Source organism: Macrobrachium rosenbergii, chromosome 45 (genome assembly GCF_040412425.1).
Source record: "Macrobrachium rosenbergii isolate ZJJX-2024 chromosome 45, ASM4041242v1, whole genome shotgun sequence".
Taxonomy (NCBI): domain Eukaryota; kingdom Metazoa; phylum Arthropoda; class Malacostraca; order Decapoda; family Palaemonidae; genus Macrobrachium; species Macrobrachium rosenbergii.
In genome coordinates, this window is record NC_089785.1 from 14,791,153 (window position 1) to 14,798,362 (window position 7,210).

The following is a 7,210-nucleotide window of genomic DNA, read 5'->3' on the forward strand; positions in this document are numbered from 1 at the left end:
GAGCAAGATTGAGAGATCCAGAAAATAAAGGAGATGAAGTGCAAAGGATCTAAAGGCGGAAATGGGGGAAAACCCTCAGTTGCTCTAAGAATTAATAGTTTGAGATGTTGGACAGCAAGACTGAAGAAAGGAAGCGGAGTGGAGCTAAGTAAAAGGATAAAAAATGGGTGCAGCTGGGAGTTGAAGGGACGCTGCAAACATCCTTCTTTAACGCCTACAGTGCATCACGGGAGGTGCACTGACTGCACTAGACCCCTTCGGGGCTACACCCTGGTGAAAGAAAAATACTGAAGTCTTGTGGGAATAAACTGCATAGTCATGATATGTAACAAGATTCTTTATGGGGAGAAAAAGATAAAGAAATCTCGTGAGATTAATCTTGTAATTGCTGGAAAGTTACTAGTTCCACTAGCAAGTGGTCCTCACTAATAGTGAATAGAGAGAGGCAGCCTATTCGCTAACTTGACTGAGTCTGCTGACCCACTTTTGTTTAATTTCAGTGCCACACTCACCCCCGTTCAAGATCAGAAAATATTTGTGTTAAATGGCTGCCCACAAACCACTTGACTAAAAACTTCAACTTGTTAGCCATACTACGTTAAAACCGTCTCACGGATTCTGAATATTACTTACAGTTTTAATTATATATATATATATATATATATATATATATATATATATATATATATATATATATATATATATATATATATATATATATATATAAATATATATATATATATATATATATATGCATATATATTAAAGCCAGGTCTGTATTAATTACGTTGCGAATATCCTCCTCTTTTTACCATGGAATTCCCAGGCGTTCATTAATTCTCGTTAAAAGGGAAAATCTTAAACTCCAGAAATAGCAGCGAGTTCATTCCATTTCTTTGTAACTCAGACGGGACTGCTTCATCTGTCATCTGGACTTTTTTTTTCTTTTTTATTACCGTTTTTTAATAATGGGACCAGTTTTTAAAATGGGTTGGTTTCCATTACAACTTGCAAAGGAAAAATTAATAGTAACCTTGTTGAACGTCTCTCTCTCTCTCTCTCTCTCTCTCTCTCTCTCTCTCTCTCTCTCTCTCTCTCTCTCTCTCTCTCTCTCATACACACAAACATTCCAGTCATATATACAATATATATATACATATATATATATATATATATATATATATATATATATATATATATATATATATATATATATATATATAATCATATATATATATAATATTGTATATATAAATGTAATTATTTGTTTATTTGTTTATATAAAATGCATGTCTGCATCCGTATACCTTATGAAATAATAATACGTTCTGAATAAAATTTTGAGTGAAATTAATAGCATGTAATTCAGAACCTGACATCACTAATCTAGCAGGGATTGCATTCACTTCAAACCAGAATGGAATTGTATTAATGCAGTTGTTGCATACTCCTTCGTGAGAAATGTATCTACATAATCGGACAGATTAAATTAGGAAATCTGTTATAGTGAATAGTTTTATCTTCATATCGCGAAAATGAACAACTATATATTATCTGTACTTTTGGAAGTTAATACGAATTAGAAAACTTCCTTCAACGCTCACATCGATAGATCGATCGATCGATAGAGAGAAAGAGAGGAGAGAGAAAAAGAGAGAGAGAGAGAGAGAGGTCAGCGATATCGCTCTCAATTTATGTTTCGCTATCCTAAAAGTGGAAAGAAAAAGCGAAACTTGTTAGTATTACGAGAACATGCCGTATATCATTATCTCTCTCTCTCTCTCTCTCTCTCTCTCTCTCTCTCTCTCTCTCTCTCTCTCTCTTTTGCCGGTGATCACGAATTCACCATGAAGGAATTCCATGAATTCTTTTTCTGGACCCACCAAAACAACTTCCGCGCAGGTGTCCACTTTGCTTCTAGGTTTTGCTCACTGAGCAAAAGCCAAGTGAATTCATTTCTAAAACTACTTCCTGGGATTCTGAAATATATAGCGGATAATTTAAAACGGATAATGCCTCAATATCATTAATAGAAGGATTCAACACGCCCCTTACCAAAACTGAAGAGAGTCTGGATTAGGTCTCTTCTTAAGGTTGAAATGTCAGGAAGTGATCAGTGATGTCTGAAGCTGATATTAATACACATCCCATCAAGAGAATGAAAAGGAAAAATGAATGATTTAATCACAGATTAACCGGACGATGGTCAAACTTAGCTCTATGATTCGTGCAGACAAGCAAGCACTCATGAACGCCAAAGGAGATGTATTCATTGTCAGACTGATTGGTCAACCTCTGCTGAAATTTACTGGGATACAAAGTATTTAACGTAATTGGAACTTATCTCTCACAAGCGTCATTATATAGGCCGTGATTTAATGTTTGAAAAATCAGCTTAACTTAAGTTTCATCTCTTCAAAGGCTATTGCAGACACCTTGAATGAACGTCCGAACTTTATCTGTGCTTTACAAGAATTTTTTTGAATTAGTATTTATTTTTCGAAAGACTTTATCTGAATTAAATATGCTGTTTCACCAAGACTTTCATTAATTAAACATAATTTCAAGTCAGAGATATGGAAATGAGAACTGTGATAAAAGGTAAAAATTTCTTTCAATGATACACCAATATTTGCTTCAAAAGTAGGAGAGGAGGCTGGAGAAATTTCTTTCCAACACAATGGGAAAATGGGTGGGTTTAGTATCTGATGGGCATTTAAAACATAACATGAACCTTATAGATGAATCTTTCGAGGTAACATTCAGCCTCACATATAATTTAATATCAAACTGCCTATACTTTGGAACAACTTCCACCCAAGGGAAATTATTCATGACGATAACATCCGCTCAGGTCAGGATTCGAACCTACGTCAACCGAATACATGTTGATGAGTGGTCAAACTCGGCTGCTTACTGTTGTAGCTAAATTAAATGCACAGGTTCCAATCCTGGCCCGGGCAGACGTAATTATCAATTATAAATTCATTTGGATGTAAGTTACTACCGAGTTATAGTAAATTCGATATTAAACGATATTTGTTGCTAAATACTTGTGAAAATAAGTCGTACATACATATAAATATTTATGTATACACACACATATATATACACTGTGTATATCCATATATATTATATATATTTATATATATAAATATAATATATATATATATATGTGTGTGTGTGTGCGTGTTTAATATATATATATATATATATATATATATATATATATATATATATATATATATATATATATATATATATATGAATATATACTATATATATGTACATATATTTATATATATGTATATATACATATGTTTTATATTATATATTTTTTTCATATATATATATATATATAATATATATATATATATATATATATATATATATGAGAGAGAGATAGTTAAAAGGTTCCCGAAGAAGACAGTAAATAAATAAATAAATATAAAGAACATGATACAGAAAGAGGAATATGCACCACTGATTATATTATAGAACTGTAGTGAATTGACAAAAAAAAAAATTATGGCCAGGTTATAACTTAATGAAGGTTCCCCCTCAAAGGTGAGCAATTCATGCTCAGAGGGATAGTGTGATAAAATTGCAATAAGAGATGACCGAGTTATAAAGTCTGGTAGATTTGGAGAAATTAAATATATTGGAGAAACTAAACTTTCCCCTTTTATATTGATGATGATTGGTCCTTTTCTAATAGGATAAACAAATGTTAGGTTTATTAAAGAGCCACCCCAATGGGACTGCCTTCCAAAGATTATTCCATGGGACTTTATCGCTCTACAAGTCTTATCCACTAACCTTGAAACCATCTGCTAGATCTCTCTCTCTCTCTCTCTCTCTCTCTCTCTCTTTCTCTCTCATGAATCCTATTTGAGCTGCAGCTTATTTTCTTTCTCTCTCTTTCTGCGGAGAGAGAGAGAGAGAGAGAGAGAGAGAGAGAGAGAGAGAGAGAGAGAGAGAGAGAGAGAGAGAGTCTTTTAGTTTGGGAGCTGCTGCTGGTCCTTAATGGCCCAAGTTCTGGCAAAGTTAGATCCAGTTGGTCTGACCGACGAACATATTGAGAGTGTCGATGTGAACCTGCGCTGGTTGTTTATATGAAGCCTGATTTTATTGCAACTGGGCAATTCATCATTTCTGGAAACTAAGGTCGCCGAGGTGGTAATGTGAATAATTATACTATTCACTTTCAGTCTCTGAGAAAAATGGGATTTAATAGTATTTTCATTAATTAAGACTAGCGTAAATTATTCTCTGTGATGATTATCATTCCTTAGTTTAGTTACAGCAATTTATTTTTTTAAAATTCATACAGAACTTCATCTTTGTAGCCAATACGCACTTCCTTGCTAAATTTTAAGGGGCTCTATCTTAATGTAGTGTTTAAGTTCTAACGTGTAATTTAACATTTTTCTTTAGTTTTATAAACAATTTTACCTAATAAGCAGAATGTGACAAGTTCTCTCGTTACTGGCACGCAGTCCCATTTAAACATCACAATATTTGTCTTGGAGTTGAAACGACTAAAGTCCTCATATTTAGAATCAACAGGAGTCGTGAATGACATCCATATTAATAAATGCATAAAATAAAAAGGGGACAGGACAATTAAAAGATTAAAGAGAATGTTGTAGTAGGATTGACTAACATGAGTTTCTATTATTTAATCTACTTATTTTAATCTGTAAACCATGTTGTAATAACTTGAAAATATTCTAATGAGAAACACGTCTGGCTCTTGTATAAATTTAGATTCCCGACTAAATAACATAAACGAGCATTATTCATCCGACACTTGTACAAGAGTAATGTCATTTTTTTACAAAGTTATCATCGCATATTGCACCGTACAAAAGCACACATCCTTGGGTATATATATGTGTTTCAACACGTGTGATGTTTATTATTAAATTATTGTCAAAACTCAACCTTCCGTTCTTCGTGTTGAGCTTGATGTGCAAAATCTTCATGATTCGTATTTATTATTGTTTTTAAGACAAACTTCACTTCGCTATCAATTCATTTTTTTTGCGGGCTAGATATTGTTTCTCTACCATCCTGCCTTTAAAATATTTATTTTACATCTTAAACGGATTCATCAAAATACATCCAGGTAACGTTCCATGGTACACTAAATTCGTAGAAGCACATACAGGTACTCCATACTTCAGATTCAACACATAACCTACATAATTCCCTGCGGTTAAGTCATTTGTCCCATTGAAAAGTTCCACCCAGGACAATTTTCAGTCAATTACCATTGCATATCCTACAATGGCTCCAAAACTGAGGGCATACGATGTAACAGCTGAATTTTACGTCATTTGCCTAGGGAGAGAAACAGACTAAAAAATAATGGCGGTTTTCAAAAATCATTAACTTTGGATAAAGTTTCTCTTGATGGGAGTCAGCAGCAGCTCTACGAGTATGAGGTGGGACTTTGTATTGGTGGAAGGTTCGTAACTATTCTTTCAGGATTTTACATATTTGTATATAGTTTATTTTTGAATAAGTATAAAAAATTACCTCGTAAAACCTTCCTATTTCACTGCAGTTCTTCAGTAATATCAGTAAAATATATTAAATGAGGATTTTTTCCAATGGAATGGAGTGTTTTGCGTCGCCAGTCACGAATAGGATAACAACATTGCAGTTTGTATGCCACACAGCAACATTGCAATTAATGCCAAACTAGGCAGAACGCCAGTACCCGCACTCTTTCCCAATAACCATCCTGGGTGTGCAGTCTCCTTACAGTCTTCTAAGTCTTTCAACGTCATCTTCAAAGAAGACTGAATCATTCCCTAAATTTATTTTTCACTCATCCTCATTATCGGAAAAGTTAACGAACAGCTACAGAGTGCATCATCCTATTTCAATATTAATAAAAAAATTCATATTTGTGTCGTAGCTATACTTCGATCCCAACTTTTACGAGTATAAGAAAACAGCTGTTTAATAACAAACATAACCCTATGTGGGAGTAAATCCATAATAATATCGCGCGATGATTTTTTATCTTGATTGAATGTAAAACATGTTTACGAAACCTTGCCTACGGACTAATACACTGTGACAGATATTATCATTTGTGAAGTTTGCAAATAATAATAATAATAATAATAATAATAATAATAATAATAATAATAATAATAATAATAATAATAATAATAATAATTTACTACTAAACTACGAGTGAATTATAACAATAGATAAACTCGGCTAAATTAAGGGTAAATGGTTACCTGGAAACAATGAATTCCACCATAACCTTCTTTCCTTTAACCTAACTTGACCTAACTGATGATGCTCTAACTTAGCCGAGAGTAATATCATAAATGGGAAAAGAAATGAACTTATCCTTTATCTCTTTGAGCAGGTCAACAAAAAGAATGAACAGTCACTCTTCATTGCTTTCTGCGACAAAATTAGGTGTAGTAATCTCTCTCTCTCTCTCTCTCTCTCTCTCTCTCTCTCTCTCTCTCTCTTTATGGAGGGAATGTCTTTACAGTGCTGAGGTCATCCTGTGCCTGGATAACACGCAAGTGTAAGGTTGATGTAAATGACTATTTTGATTTTATTTTTTTTAAAGAATTTCTTTTACTCAGAGTTTTATTTCTCACTAATTATTATATTAGCTAAAACAAATTATGATAAGAATATATAGATACAGATGAACAATGATTTCTTATCTAAGAAGAAGTCGAGATAACTGACTTTCTTCCATTCTACTGCTTTTCCAATAGGAAACAAAAGAGAAGGTAAAAGTTCATCAGCACCGGAGACCATTCCACTGTTTGGTATAAGAGGGCGAAGTGACCCTTGAGTTCTTTTTAATTCCCTGTCGTTTGCTCCAGAATAAAAAGAATCAAATAAATTACAAGAGAGAGAAAAATATGTCTCCCCTTCCTAGCGAGTAATCAAATAGGTAAGAATGTCATTTTTTGATTCATATTTGAGGGGCACGTCTAATGGTGCGACCGTCAAGGACTTCAGGCAAGACATAGGAAGGGTTTGTTTCTTTCTTCAGTAGATTGAACGATTTTTCCTGACGCACTGAACGTCGGAGTCTGTCGAAGTAACAATAATTACATATCTTATTTTAGGCACAAGCAGTCCTTAAATAAGATTAAAAAAAAAAAAAATTAACCAAAACTTTTACGTTTTGTAAAGTTCATGTTATTTTGCGCTG